The sequence below is a fragment of the Pan paniscus genome, chromosome 21 (assembly GCF_029289425.2).
Source record: "Pan paniscus chromosome 21, NHGRI_mPanPan1-v2.0_pri, whole genome shotgun sequence".
NCBI classification, from domain to species: Eukaryota; Metazoa; Chordata; class Mammalia; order Primates; family Hominidae; genus Pan; species Pan paniscus.
This window is the reverse complement of record NC_073270.2, coordinates 47,026,817-47,041,545: the sequence shown is the minus strand read 5'-3', so window position 1 is coordinate 47,041,545 and position 14,729 is coordinate 47,026,817. Positions and strand designations below refer to the sequence as shown.

The 14,729-nt window shown below is 39.9% G+C and overlaps 1 protein-coding gene across 21 annotated transcripts in view; it reads left to right on the top strand.

The window, feature by feature from the left end:
* The window catches only part of ZHX3 (zinc fingers and homeoboxes 3), a 139,567-nt gene that overhangs the window by 18,310 nt on the left and 106,528 nt on the right, over nucleotides 1-14,729 (top strand). The gene's annotated exons all lie outside the window — the stretch shown is intronic.

Here is a 14,729-nt window from a genome sequence, read left to right as displayed (position 1 = left end):
GTAAATGTAATAGCAGACTAAGTTTGAGCTGTTATATTATTCTCTGAAGGTTTTGTTGTTAGCAGGGTGAGAAATGCTGGCACATAGGAGCTGCACTCTATTGATTCCCAATTATGTTTATTTCTGGTGTCCAAATAAGACATTAGGATTGCAGACTTTCAGGTAGGAAGTGACCACAGGGTTTTCCAGTATGCCCACTGGTGAGATGCCAACTCATCATCTTACGTAGGGGACACCTCTTGGTTAGCACAAGAACAGTCTTCCTCATAGGAAGCCACAATATTTGTCCTGGGACTCTTGACCCACTGGACTTCCTTAGTCTTTCCCATCATATATAACATATGCAACCCTTCAAGTACCTGAAGAAGCTTTCTTCACTTTCATCTCCCAAGTCCCTCTCTTCAGATTCTGGATCCCTGGTTTCTTCAGATGTAAACTTCCTCCTTAGTCTGCATATTGTGATCCTAATGAATTATCCTGAGGTTTTGTTAGCATTTTAATGGTTCAGTCCCTTACTGAACTTACTCCTGGCTGACACCCACTCTCATGGAACTCCCCTCTGAATGTATGTTCTAAAACATCTATTCAATGAAGTATTTCTAGCTCAGTGATCTTACTAGCATAGTTTTACTGCTATGTTTTGTTACATTTGTTAATATTGTAATATACTTCCTCTAAAAGTAAACAAAGGCTTTTAAGCCCTAGGGTGCAGGTAAGATGCCAGTAAGGCTGTAGAATTTGATTTCCAGCTAGAGGAGACTTAACCAACTTCAGTTTGGTCTGATTATAAAAGCAAGCATTTATTGAGCCCTCATAGCATGTCACTCACTGTGCTAAGGACTGCTACATGTATCATTAACCCTGTGTTAATAGTAGTGTCATTAATAGTGGATAGTGTTATTGACCTCATTTTAATGATGAAGAAATGGAGGTTTGGAAAGGCTGGGGCATGCTCCATGTTTCACATGTCACAGTGTGACCCAGAGCAACGAGCTCCTAATGTGCCACTATGCTGCTGCTTTAATGCCTTCCTGCTGGGTAATGCTCTGTGTACAGTTCCTTTCTCTTGTACTTTGTATTTACTTCTCTGGTCTTCTTAAAATATAAATTAAAAAAAAAAAAAGAATTGGATGACTCTTTTTAACTCACCAGGGCATCTGGAAGAGCCCTCTGCACATGGCGGGTGCTGACAGCTAAGGCTGTCCTTAGCTCTATATCTTTAGACTCAATAGAAATAGATGAAACTTCTGTGAGTTCTTCAGTCTTGGGATGGCTAGGGCCACTCTAGACCTCGTAAGTGCATCTTAAACCAGTAAAAGTCTGACACATTATGGTGGGCTAGGACTCAGCTGAGGGGTGTTTCCTTTAACTCGCCTTTGGGCACCTGGACAGCACAGACCAAATGGGAGAAAATATGGCCGTTGTCATTAAAGTTGGACTGGCAGTCAGTTGCCTTTATTCAGTCCTGGCTCTGCCTTACATACTTACTTACCCTGGGTAACTAGGTCCCCATTTCCTCACTTGCTCTGGGAATTGGAAAGGAGAGAAAGGTGTGTGTAGGGGGGTTACTTCATATTCTTTCCCACTCCATCCGAGGCTAACACAACCCTTTGGTTTTGGAGAGTCCATTCTTGTGCTCTATTTTCTAACTCCACATGAAACCATGGCACAATAGGAAAGATGGGATGTTTGCGAGGCTGCTATGTTTCCCCTTCCCCCAGTCTCTGAGAGATTGGTAATTTGGACACATTTATTAGTTTGAGATAAAACTGGGACTCACTGACTGAGGCTGGACTGAAGATTTAAAACATGGGGGGGCCTAGAACTTCTTGTCAATTCACAGGGTCCCAAGGGTTTAGAAGCTGATGTTATTCCTCTGGGGTCTGAGGAGAATGGCTCAGCTGTGGGACCAACTCAGGCCTATTGGGGGAACACAGGCTAGCCTTGGGAGTTTTGAATCATCAATACTTGGGAGTATTTTAGAATTATCAGATCCTGCCTGCATGTGCATCTCAATCTGAAACCCCAGAACTGCCATTCTCCTTGTATTGATTCAAGATATAAATGATTCTGGAATTCTATAGACAGGACTTTATCTGTCAGAGTCCCAACAGGAAAAGTTGGCATTCTCAACTTAGGATAATTCCAAGAGAGTTTACTTCAAGAGGTATGGGCAGGATGTAGAGAAAACCATAAGGGATAGTGCAGGAACCAGGGTTTATAGTGATGGTGGAGCTGTTACTACCCCTAGCTCCAAAGAGACAAATGGATGAAAATGGATGAAAGTAGTTATCAGGAGCCAGAAGAGATTGTCATTATCAAGTGTCAAGAGGTTACCTTGAGAGGAGCAGTGACTTTTGGTTGAGGGATGCATACGCCACAAGTAGAATGAATTCTCAACTTTATTCCCTCCCTCGCCTCTCCCTTCCTCCCCCGATCTCTTTCTGGGACTTAGCATTGGCTAAACCCAATCAGAGGTCAAGGTCATAGGGACCTGTTGATGTGATTCATAATGATTAGCCTGCCAAGACAGAGAGCAGGGTAGAGAAAGTTGGAGTGGGCATCTGGGAAATAGTAGACTTAAGGACCCCTGTAGTTTTAGAATGGGAAGGGCTCATGTGCACGTGTGTGGCAGAAGGTGGGGAAAAAAGGATGAGATGAGCATTTCTTGAGCATCACCATGTGCTAGGGACTTTCTTGTGACATCACCTTTTGGGGCAGGCAGTATTATTTCCATGTTATAGGTGTGGAAAACTTGAGCTCAGATCTCTTGGCCCTAAGTCAACTCAGTCCTGGTGATCCCTGTGGTGACAGGTAGTATTTGGATATTTCTCTTGTCTTACTTTCTCTGTGGCCCATTCCAGAAAGCCGCATTTCATACATAGTATTGCTGGGAGAACAGTGAGGACTGTAACAGAGCTGCCATGTATTTTTTTTTTTTTTTTTTTTTTTTTTTTTACTTTATGAACTTGAAGAGAAGGGAAAAGAAGAGGAAAAAAACTCAACTTGGCATGAGTGATGTTAAGTGAGATCAAATAAGGTGAAAAGCAAAATAGACTCCAGAAATTTAGTTTTGCTTTTACCCAAAGTTCATGGGCAGTTGCTGTACAAAGTCCTTTTTGCTTTCCACAAATGTTAAGCACTTTTAATAACATGAATCTCATTATCTTTACTTTTTGGTTGTTTATGAACTTAAATAGCGTTATAAAGGACAACCAACTGAACGAGAAGATCAAACTGTGTGTGTCACCTTTTACTATTTCATTTCTTGTGAATGTACAAATTCTTACACTTGTAATGAGTTAGTTATTTTGGCTCCTGATAATTTTTTTTTTTTTTTGAGACGGAGTCTCGCTGTGTCGCCCAGGCTGGAGTGCAGTGGCGCAATCTCGGCTCACTGCAAGCTCCGCCTCCCGGGTTCAGGCCATTCTCCTGCCTCAGCCTCCTGAGTAGCTGGGACTACAGGTGCCCGCTACCACGCCTGGCTAACTTTTTTGTATTTTTAGTAGAGATGGGGTTTCACCATGTTAGCCAGGATGGTCTCGATCTCCCGCCTCGACCTCCCCAAAGTGCTGGGATTACAGGCGTGAGCCACTGCGCCTGGCTGGCTCCTGATAAATTTATTATAAAAGTATTGTACAGCCAACAGTGAAATAGAAAGTTTAAATTTTTTAAAAAGGGAATTCTAATACTCTAGAAAATTCTTGGATTTTCTTTTTTCCTACTTTTTGATCACATGCATGCATAATTTTATATGGCTAGAATTATACAAGTTTGTATTGTTCCCATGTCATTGTAAGCATTTTTCCATGTTGCTATGTAACCTGCATAATTATATATGATAGTTTCTCAGTTTACCTTAAATATTCTCTTATTATATATTTTTAATTTTTTATGCCTTGCTGCATTCTATGAAAAGGATTGCATTCTACTGAAGTGTTTTATGTATTATTTTTCTTTATAAATATTGTTTATTTGCATCTCAGGCAACTAGTTTCCCCACCCCTCCCTCTTTTGTTCTTCTGGAAGAAGAAATGGAATTATTTCTTTAGGATAATTTTGGGAGTGGAATGAGCAACTCTGAAGCTACATCAAGGAACTGGAAATATAGTAGTTTGAGGGATAGCTGAGAGAAGAGTACAATTGAAATAAGTCATTAATACAGAGTTTTTACTTAAAAGATTAATGTGGGCTGGGCGCAGGGGCTCATGCCTATGTATAATCCCAGCGCTTTGGGAGGCCGAGGCGCATGGATCACTTGAGGTCAGGAGTTCAAGACCAGTCTGGCCAACACGTTGAAAACCTATCTCTACCAAAAAATATAAAAATTAGCCAGGTGTGATGGCACATGCCTATGGTCTGGCTGAGGTGGGAGGATCGCCTGAACCCAGGAGGCAGAGATTACAGTGAGCAGAGATTGTGTCACTGCACTCCAGCCTAGGCAACAGAGCAAGACTCCATCTCAAAAAATCAATCAATAAATAATGTGGATTTTTATTAAATCTTAGGTTTTAAAAACTATTGCTAAGGCCAGGCACAGTGGCTCATGCCTGTAATCCCAGCACTTTGGGAGGCTGAGGTGGATGGATCACTTGAGGTCGGGAGTTCGAGACTAGCCTGGCCAACATGTTGAAACTCCATCTCTACTAAAAATACCAAAATTACCCAGGTGTGGTGGGGGGGTGCCTGTAATCCCAGCTACTCGGGAGGCTGAGGCAGGAAAATCACTTGAACCCAGGAGGCAGGGGTTGCAGTTAGCCGAGATCATATCGCTGTACTTCAGCCTGGGAGACAGAGTGGGACTCCATCTCAAAACAACAACAACAACAAACTATTACTAAATGAGAACTTAGACATCATTTACTCATAAGTTTAAGGTATGACATCATTTACATACAAAATTTAGCTGTTAATTCTAAATTGTTAAGTTTTAAAAATTTTGTTGTCAGGTAAATTGAATGTAGCATAATTCTAAACAAATCTTGGATTAATGTCATTGACCCCAAGCATCCTCTAGCCCTGGAATATTAGCATTGGCCTGTTAGTCCCCTGAGCTACTACTCCCTGGGAGGTGGTCATCCTTTCTTAACTCTTTCCAGCCCTGGGGAGCCTCGGAACTTTTGTCTATTCACTTCTTTACAAAGCTGTAGCCTTCTGGCCAGAAGGGGCTTCCTTGAATGGTGCCCATGTCCTTCCACTTGCCTTTGATTGTCTGGAGTTGTGCTTTCTGGAAAAATAGGCAGGTTTCTTCCATTAGGCAAGAAACATCAGAAAATTAGAGATCTGTTCTGGTTTTCACTCTCTGTATCCTTAGCTCCTGGCATGGTGCCTGGCACATAGCAGATGCTCAAAAACACATTTGTAGAATGAAATGTCTTGAGACAATCTTTCAGATGTGTGAATATGACCATGATGTCCCCACATTGTCACCTCTTCTTCAGGTTTAAGATCCTTCAGTTCAGCCATTCTTTTCGATAGAATTTCCAGATCCCTTTCCCTCCTTGTTTCTCACCAAACTGTGTGACCACAGTTCACTGTCAGTCACTTAGAATGTGTGACCAGACTTATAGCCAGTTCTCTAGAAGTGGTCTGATTTGTAGCAGTATACTCAAGTGTGCCTTACTTTTTTTTTTGTTTAGCAAATCTCTGGTTGTTTATATTCTTTTACGTGATCAGCTGTCAAGCCTGGTCTCTTCCAAGAGGTGCTTTTGCAATTGTTTCCTTCTAGTTTAGTGTTACTTGGGATATGATGAGGGTTCTTCAATATCCTTATGTGACTCATCAGTAAAAATGAGGAACAGGAGGGGCCCAAGGAAGAGTTTTGTGGAAACCTCCTTCCAAACTGACAATAATCCTCTAAATCCATGCTTTTCAAACTGTGATGTGCATACAAATTACCTGGGAATTTGGTTAAAATGCAGATTCTGATTCAGAAAGTCTGGGTGAGGCAGAGCTTCTGCCTTTGTAACAAGTTTTCTCTAAGCTTGTGCTGATGTTGTGGGTCTCCCTGATCATCTTTTGAGTAGCAGGGCACAGTTCTTGGGGAAAGTTGTTCATGAAAGCAAATCCTTTGGTATTTGGGTAGCTGTGCTGTACCCATCAGAGCCCCCAGCAGATACTATCTGATGCCGGTATTTGACACCCTATAATCAAACGTGCGTCTCCCACCTCACTAGGTAGATGAAGAAAACAACAGCAGGGCTGTCTTGCCAGCTTCCAAATGGTGGCACACCTCTGTGTATGTTCAATTGGACCTTTTATTCTAGCCAGACAAGCTGTTACCCAACATACTTAGTATCTTTTCAAGTTTCTTGTCATCTGGACATCTGATAAAGTGGTTGTGTATACTGTTTTTTTGAGTTATTAATCTGAGATACTCTCACATACCAGAAAGTTACAGAAAAGAGACAGTCAACAGTTTTTTAAGCATTGGCTAGAAAGTACAGTGTTACTGATAAAATTCTTTTATAAGAAATGTTATGGAGCATCCAATTTTTTTTCTTACTCTATTGGAATTTGGATAAAATGGATGCACTGTTGAAATTACATTCCTAAACTGAAAGGTACTCATGCAAAGGGCAGCTTTTGAATCGTAGATGAGCAAGTGAGTTCTGTAGAAACACAGAGTAGAGAGTTCGTGATCACCTGAACTCCCTTTTCTCCAAGTTTTTAATCTTTTAGCTTAGGGGAGAGGTGCTTTTCTCTTGCCCTTTGTACATGGCAAACAGCACTGTGACCCATACTTTTTTGGTCATTTCAAAACAAAATTACTATTAAGCATTGGTTAGAAAGTAAAGAAGTTTAGACAACAAAGCATTTGCACTTGTTTATTTTGTAGAGCTCATTGTGACCTGGTCAGTGGGACAGGACAGTTCTGTATACTGTTGATTAATATGTTCAGATAATTCTGGTTCCTAAATATTAGAGACAGTGTCTTCCTAATGTGTCACAAAAGTTGAATCCTGTAACTAGACATTAAATTCAAAAGTCCCAATCGGAGGATAAAGACAACAGCAAAAAACCCCAAAGCTTTGACACTGACAATTCAGCTGCTCTATTTTCAGTAAAAAATAAGCAATAATGCCAATATTCAATCCAGATTGAAAATGAAATGACTTGGATGTATTAATAGTAATTGAATTATAGAACTCTTTTTTTTTTTTTTTTTTTTTTTTTAAAAGATGAGGTCTTGCTGTGTTCCCCAGGCTGGTGTTGAACTCTCCTGGCTCAAGCGGTTCTCCAGCCTCAGCCTCCTAAATAGCTGGGATTACACGTGCACGCCACCTTGCCAGGCTTGAATGATAGAACTTAAAAACAACTAGAGTGCCATTAACTTACCCCTAAATAACAATAGTTCTTTAATATCATCTAATACTCAGTCTATATTTAAATTTCCCTGATTGCTCAAAAATGCATTTTTTTTAGATTCATGCTTTACTTTTAATTGATGGTCCATACAGAAACTTTTGTAGGTTTTGAATATATACATATATAAACTTATATCTGTGTGTGTATACATATGCATACACAAACACATGTGTCATACATGTATGTGTGTATACGTATACACACATATATTCCAAACCCACAAAATATATATATAGTATATATATATTCTTGTCCATCAATCTTTTATTTATGTAACCACAGCTTTCATATGGTACTTATGCTCTGTGCTTGCTGAATTATTAACAAAGAAAAGTGTAGTCATTTCTATCATAATTACTGCGTCTTCGTTAGAAGAGATTTAAAAAGTTGATGCAGCCACCCTTTCCAATCCTGTACTAACATGGTGTTAGCATCTTCTTAGAGATGCTGCCGTAATCCTAATTCTGCAACATTTGTGTCATTTTGAATTTGCCTTTATCTGGCAGCATTTCTCATCTACTTCCACATATTTTTAAGATTTGTTGTGACTTCTGTTCTCTGATCTTCTCTTTCTATATGGATTACTGACCTTGAATTTATGCAGCTTCTCTTTCGGTTGTGGAAAGAACACTGCATGGGGGAAAAAGTCTGAGTTCACATCTCAGCTCCGTGTGGGGAAAAATGTCTGGATTCAAATCTCAGCTCCATCACTTACTAGCTGTATGACCTGAGGCAATGTATTTAACTTCCCCAATTACTTTGTAATTGAGCAACATATTTACTTCCCTTTCAGTGGGCTTCATCAAACAATACCACAGATTGCTTAAAATATCCTAAAGCTCCCCAAAGTTGTAGGCAGGGAGGAAGCAAATTATTGGGTCACTGCTTATTGTCCCAAACTACAAGTTAGCATTGCCTAAGGAGCCAGGTTGGGAGGCCCCCAGATGAAGAAAGTGGGAGAGGAGATGGTAACTAATTAACTGAGTCCCTGTAGCCACTTTTCCACATGCTCATTTAGACCTTGAAGCTGTCCTGGAGATTTTATGATTTAAGAAACTGGCTCTGCCATCGTAGCCAAATGGTTAAGATCAGTAGCTTGGGTTGAAATACCTGCCTTCCTACTGCATACTAGTAGCTGTATGACCTAAGGCAGGTCCCTTCACCTCTCTGCATCTGTTTTCTCATCAGACACAGAGATAACTCAGATTCTGCTTCATACAATGTGAGGATTAAATGAAACAAGTGACCAGATGCAGTAACATGTGCCTATTGTCCCAGCTACTTGGGAGGCTGGGGTGGGAGGATCGCTTTAGCCCAGGAGTTAGGACTGTAGTACGCTATGCCAGTCGGGGGTCCACACTGAGTTTGGCATCAATATGGTGACCTCCTGGGAGCAGGGAACCCCCAGGTTGCCTAAGGAGGAGTGAACCTGTCTAGGTCAGAAACAAAGAAGGTCAAAACTCTCATGCAGATCAGTAGTGGGATTGTGCCTGTGAATAGCCACTGTACTCCAGCCTGAGCAACAGAGTGAGACCCTGTCTCTAAGAGAAATAAAATCTATTCTGTTGTACTGGCAAAATAAATAAATAAATAGTAAGAAATGTGTGAGGTTTCAAGCATAGTACCTGGCACATAATCAGCATTCAATAACACAAACTGTTACTCATCTTTTACTTCTCTTTAGAGCTAGTCTTTTTAAAGGAAGACTGTGGAGTTCTAGTGACTTTTAATAAAATTCATAGTAGTGACTACAGACTAAGCAGATTTTCTAACAACCATAATGGAACTTTGTCAAACATGAATGCTTTCCTTTCAAATTGGTTATCTTGAAAGCCTCTTATTTTAATGTTGCCTCAATGTTTGGCGTTATTATTAGTTTTTAGTTTCTAGGTTTCTTTTTGTTGAAACTACAACTAGGATAGAAGTGCATACTTACATAATTCAAATTAGTTATTTCCATGTTTTCAGCAATCTTTTATTGACCACCTACTATTTGTCAGGCTTCTGCTAGGCACTTGGAATATGGCCATGAACCAAGTAAGACAGGATCATTTCTCGGTGGCATTTGTAATCTAGGGGGCAGAGAGCTTTCATTGGCACCTTGGATTATGTTAAAAAAAAAAAAAAAGTGACAGTCTTAAATAACATTGTTAAAGCTGCTGAAAGGAAATGGACAAATTTTCAAATGTTTGGTAGACATAGCCAAACCTTTTATTAGTACAATAAGATTGCATCCTTGGCATGTTACCTAAAAGGAAGACAGATGCCTTCTTTATGAATAAAATGAGATGTACTGAGGGAGACACTACTCTGTAACCAGTGCAATAATGTAACTAGCACTTTAAATTCAAATTTGGAGTAAAACAAGGAGCACCGTTATTTTTCTCTGTTTGACTGTGACTTTGGAACCACTCATTCATGAACTAGAAATGTGAGGCATAGTTACATTAAACAACACACCTGACAAAGTTATTTACCAATGACCTGGTAATTATTGAAAATGGTTATATATTCAAGAATATTTGTGCTGAGTGCTGTGGCTCATGCCTGTAATCCCAGCACTTTGGGAGGCTGAGGCAGGGGGATTGCTTGAGCCCAGGAGTTGAGACCAGCCTGGGCAACAAAGTGAGACCCTGTCTCCCTGTCTCTACAAAAAAATAAAAAAAAATTAACTGGACATGACATGAATGCCTATAGTCCCAGCTATTTGAGAGGCTGAGGTGGGAGTATCACTTGGGCCCAAGAGGTGGAGGTTGCCGTGGAAGCCATGATTGCGCCACTGCATTCCGGACTGAGTGACAGTGAGACCCTGTCTCAAAAAAAGAAAAAACTATTTGTTAGATTCCATTAATTAGCATGTCTAAAACTATGCTGATTCTTCTAAAAAGTTTCTAAATATATGTCTATTCAATGTAACATCTAAGTATTAAATAATTGCAAAACACATACAATTAAATGAATGAAATTATAGAGTCCTGAAATTCAAAGTCACTTTAGAGATAATTTAGGATACCCACCCTTATAGTATGAAAATGCCTGCAGCTATTTTCCAACACCTCTAGTGATGGAGAATGACTAACTATAGACCAGGGGTCATAGACATATAATATAAAGGTAGGAATTTGTTAGTTATAAGACAAGAGTGGTAGTTACATATATGGCAAACTTTTGGGCCCTATTTGTCATACAATTTTTTTCAAAATATCATTCTGGCTAGCTAAGATTTGTCTTCTGCAGGCTGGTTTCTGCCTGTGCACCACCAGTGTGTTGCCCTTCAAGTAAATTTTGGCATTGCCTAGGGAAACATCTCAAGATCTTTTCATTTTCTAAATTTGTAATAAACATTATAGAATATAATTTTTAACCATGTATCCATTTAGCAGATATTTATTAAGTGACTACTGTGTGCCTGTAACTTTTCTAGGCAAAAGGGATGGTAGTATTCAGCAAAAAGTCACTACCACCATGGAGATTTCAAATTCATGAATGAGTGGCTCTAAAGTCAAAGGCTGGACTGGGAACGGTGGCTCACACCTGTAATTCCACCACTTTGGGATGCCAAGGTGGGTGGATTGCTTGAGGCCATGAGTTCAAGACCAGCCTGGGCAACATGGCAAAACCCTATCTGTGCAAAAAATACAAAAATTAGCCAGGTGTGGTGGCATGTGCCTATAGTCCTGGAAGGCTAAAGTGGGGAGGATCGCTTGAGCCCAGAAGGTGGAGGTTGCAGTGAGCTGAGATTGTGCTACTACACTTTAGCCTGGGCAGTAGGGTGAGACCCTGTCTCAGAAATAAATAAATAATAAAATGAAGTCCTTGCTTTACTCCAAATTTGATTTTAAAGGGCTGGTTATATCATCACAGTGCATATAGAGTGGTGTCTTTCTTAATACATCCCATGATATTTTATATTTTACACATGAGAGTATATTATCTATTGCTACATAATAAATGACTCAAAGTAGCATCTTAAAACAACAAATACCTGTTATGTAACAGAAATGGGTTGAGAATCTGAGCAGGGCTTAATGGGTGCCTCTGGCTCACAGTCTCTCATGAGATTGCAGTCAAGCTGTAGGTTGGAGTTGCAGTCTCATCTAAAGGATTGATTCAGGACAGGGATGGCCCCACTACCAAGCTTACTCACATGGTTGTTGCTAGGCCTCAGTCTCTCACCATAAGTACCCATCTATAGGGATGCCTCATGACTTGGTGTATTGGCTTCCCCTCGGGGCATGATCCAAGAGAAAGTAAGAAACAGAACCCAGGATGGAAGTCATGGTCTTTATATGACTTAATCTTGGAAGTGACGTTTCATCATATCTGCTGTATTTGTTAGAAGTGAGTCAGTAAGTCTGGCCTACACTCAAGGAGATGAGGTTTCACAAAAGCATGAATACCAGGACACAGAGATCATTAGGGGCCATCTTAGAGCCTGCCTAACACAGAAGGTAAGACATATTATAAATAAATATAATGTGTCAAATGGTAATACATGCTGTAAAGAAAAAATAGAGCAGAATAAGGGAATAGAGAATGATAGAATGGGAGTCTGACTGCTACTTGGGGTGGTGTAGTCAGGGGAGGCCTCTCTAAACAGTAATATTTAAGCAGAGTTCTGAGGAAGATAAAGGGAACAGGTGTGGATTCCTGGGATAAATGATTGATTCCTGTTATTCAAATCAGAATGAATAGTAAGTCAAAGGCCTCAAGTCAGCAGCATGTTTGAGGAATAGCACAGAGTTCATGTGTATTAGTCTGTTCTTATACTGCTATAAAGATACTGAGACTGGGTAATTTATTAACAAAAGCAGTTTAATTCACAGTTCCACATGACTGATGAGGCCTCAACTTACAGTCATGGTGGAAGGGGAAGCAGGCACTATCTTCACAAGGTGGCAGGAGAGAGAGAGAGAGCTCAGGGGAAACTGCCACTTTTAAATAATCAGGTATCGTGAGAGAACTCCCTCACTATCATGAGAACAGCATGGAGAAACCACCCCCATATCCAATCACCTCCCACCAGGTCCCTCCTTTGACATGTGGGAATTACAATTTGAGAGGAGATTTGGGTGGGGACACAGAGCAAAACTCTGTGATTACCAGAGGTGTGGAGTAATCAAGGGGAGAAGAGAAGAGATGAGGTTATAGAGTAATGGGAGTGGGGAAGACAGATCATGCAGGGCTTTTAGCCCATGGAAAGGATTTTTGTTTGTACTCTGAAATGGGAAGCCATTGGAGGGTTTTGAGCAGAGATAAGAAAAGAATAGAGAGAAGGAAAGAGTAGCAACATTCCAAGAGTTCTCATATAAGAATTACAAGGAATCTTGACTATAATAAGTATGACTTACAGAAGACTTTTCGACAGCAGCAATCAAGGCTGAAAGACAATGGAACAAAGTGCTTTGAGGAAAAAACTGTCAACTGAGAATAAACTGCCATGCAAGAGTGTGATATCAAGTTAGACTATCAGTAGATCTCAAGTTAACTATAATTCAAGAGTGTGAGTGAAATGGCTTTTTTCAAAGACTGAAGTTTATCATTCACTGACCATTGCTAAAAAACCCCTTAGGAAGTACAAAAAATGAATGCAGAAGGAAGGATTAGGAGTCAGGCAGCAATGATACAATTCATAAACTTGACAGTAGCCATCTTTCTGAAAGTTTTTTTAATGTTTTCAATAATAAGTGGCTAATTTTGGGTAATGGGAATGAGTAAGTGTGTTTTCTATTTGTCTTTATAATTTTTTGCATTTTTAATTGAAAAGAGACTTTACAAGTATTCAAGAAAGTGCATTCTCAACAGTGACTACTACTCTGATGCTATTATAATGTTTCTCATCCTTGTCAATATAAGAACTCTTCGCTGATAGTTTAAAATGATAATAGCATTTATTGATCATTTACTCTGTACTAGGCATACTATGCTAAACCTTTTGTATGTATCATCTCATTTAATCCTTAATAGTTCTGTGTGAAAGGCACTATTGCTATTTCTCTTTTACAAATGAAGAAACTGATGCTATGAAAGTTGAGTAACTCTGTGATAACACTAGTTATTAAGTAGCACAGCCAAGATAACACCAGCTAGTGAACAGCATGGCTAAAACAAGAACCTGGGAAGTTTTGACCCTATAATTCATGCTTCTAACTGCTACACTGTTTTCTCCCTTCTTCTACCCAGTTTTGATTACTTTATTTTGATAAATGGTATCAGTTTATTGATACAGTAAATTAAACTGGACTTCTCTTGAAAATAATTTGACAATGATGCCTTGCTGCATTTACTATTACAGAATTTTATAAACAAAAGAGATTTTAATGAACTAGTTCAGCTCCCTCATTTTATAAACAGGGAAACAGAGGCTCAAACAAGTTAACTGACATGTCGAAGGCGACACAGGTGATAGCAGCAACATTTAGAAGACGGGCTTCCTAACACCAACATTAGTATTATTTCCTCTGGAATCTGAGTATTTAGCCTTAAAAAAGTTCAGGGTTCTATTGAAATGGCTTCAGTAAGTAAATGATTTGTCCAGAGATGCTTATTCTGTAAGTTGGCATTCATATACCAATATTGATGTAAATGCCTTCCATGGAGAAGAGTGGCAGACAGAACCCTTCACCTCAAGTAATTTACAGTTTAGTGAGGATATAGAGGAATAAAAAGAAATTATAGTTTAGCATGTTAGGTTCCATGAGAGGGATAAAACAGAATGGCAAGCAGAAGGACCATCGACCCAGTATTTGCAGTGGGGAGATGCAAGGGTAGTTAGAGAAAGCTTCTTAGAGAAAGAAGTGTTTACGCTGAAACCTGAAGGACCAGTAAGAGTGTACCAAGTCAAGGGATGGGAGAGGAAGTATATGGAGGAAGAAAGGTGTACCAGATAGTAAGGGGAAAAACTATGAGGCAAGTGAATGCTTGTATCTAGGACCCTAAAGTAATGAAACATAGCTAGTGAGAGCATGCTGTGTAGGGGGTAGGATGGAGCTTAGGAGAGAGGGGTGGTTAGTTTGGTGGAGGATGAGGCTGGAGAGGTGATAAAGGCTTAGATCCAGATCATAACATCCCTAGATTTGATGCTGAGGGTTTGATGAAGGGCTCCCGAAAACTTTCCAGGATGAGAGCAATCAATCAGATTTTTAGTGAGAAAGATTAAACCTGGAACAGTAAGGAAAATGATTGCAGAGAGCTTCAAGGCTGGGGTCTTGATGAGAAAGGCTAGTCCTTTGAGAAAATATATAACTATAGGGACCAACAGACAGATTGAAGATTTAGGAAGTGGAGAACTGGCCATTGTTGGATACTGGTGAAAGGTGAGGGGTTGGGCACTTGGGTATACACTGAGATGGGCAACATAG